Source organism: Theobroma umbraticum, unplaced genomic scaffold, assembly GCF_002168275.2.
Source record: "Theobroma umbraticum cultivar Fairchild unplaced genomic scaffold, ASM216827v3 scaffold_81.0, whole genome shotgun sequence".
Lineage (NCBI taxonomy): Eukaryota > Viridiplantae > Streptophyta > Magnoliopsida > Malvales > Malvaceae > Theobroma > Theobroma umbraticum.
The window spans coordinates 5,233,615-5,235,245 of record NW_018397268.1 but is presented as its reverse complement, the minus strand read 5'-3'; positions in this window follow the sequence as shown (position 1 = coordinate 5,235,245).

Sequence of the window (1,631 nt, the reverse complement as noted above, 5' to 3'; positions counted from 1 at the left end):
GAAAAATAAGGGGGTGAGTCTCATAGACTCAATGATCATCGGCTCCGTGAGTAGGGTACAGATGGGAAACAAGCTAAGAGCAGAAGTTTGGAATATTAAAACATATGAATATATATATAAACCACTTATATTCAAATAGGATATTTGTGCCTTACATTTAAACCCGAAAGTTGTGATGTAAAATAATAATTTCAAGTAATACGGTAAACTGGTGTAAGTAAAAGATCTCTACTGTTGAAATTAGTTAATATCTTTACTAAAATCAAATCAATATAATAACTCACGCTCCCATGAAATTAAATATTGTCAAAGCTTATGCACAAGCTCATAAATCATCTCATCAGCGAGGTATTAAACACAACGACATTAAGTCATGATCAATGTATAAGGCACTGAAAGCTTTTAATCAAATAGGGGAGCTACGAGAAAAGCTCATATTTCTCACCATGTGAAAGAAATCATGTTTGAAAACCTAAAGAGATATCACTCTTGAGTAGGTAATCGTAAATATCAACCCGTGGACCCACTTCCACGTAATAACAATCCGAGAGTACTACTCCACTGGATTCCCACATTCCATGATAGTCTCGACGATGTTGGCTGACATTGAAGAAATCAAGCGATCGCAATCACGAATGTCACTTGTGGCCTAACCACATATAATAACCCGTGGCCGTTCCACGTCTATCATAGACCATAGCCTCAGCCGTGTCTAACAGTCCGTTAGAGACCCGAAGGTTCTCTAGCTAGAGCTCACTTGTGCACATAGGTCACACTTAACTGAGGTGACAGCCTTCCTACACTTAAATCTCCCGGTTTAGTAAAACCATTTGAAAGCCAAATCTGGTTTTCAAAGGATCATTTCAAATCATTTTCAAAATACTAATCACAATAGTATACTAAAACCCCTTTTGTAACATTTTGCAATGTAAAACCTTTTGCATGAGTTTTAGATGTCAAATCAGCATGGTGAATTTGTGATTAGTTCATGAATGCACATCACACAAACAGTAAGGCACATTTTGGCATAATCCGTGTTAAAAGGCTTGTTTCCTAATTTAAAACCCTTTATGTATATAACTTATACATATATAGTCAAAACACTTTCAAACATTAAGGCATTCACAATCCCCTAGCATTTCTACCAGCTCATGCTTTCCATAATTTTGTGCTTAAAGTAAACGAACACGTATATATATATATAATTAAGAAAATTTTAAAATGGACACCCCTTACTCACCATACAATAGCAGGATGCTACATCGCTATTGATTCAAGTGTGTATCTCACTAATTTCTACTTGTCGGTCTCTCGTTATCTTGTCTATCATGCCACCATGACAAAGTTTTCTTTCTTTTACTCTTCTTAGCAATTATACCAACCCAATACATTTAATTGCATTCATACATGGTATCATATCAACCAATAATCCTTAACTAAATCTCATAGTTTTTATCAACATTACTTACAAGCATTTATCACACAATCCATACACTTTAATCAACCAAAGCTTATTGTAGTCACTATACATGCTTACCTCTTGGTTCAAGCTTGAATTTCTAAATATGATTCACAATTTCCTCACATCTATGGCCACCTTTGCTGCCACAAGCATAATCAATCAATATACA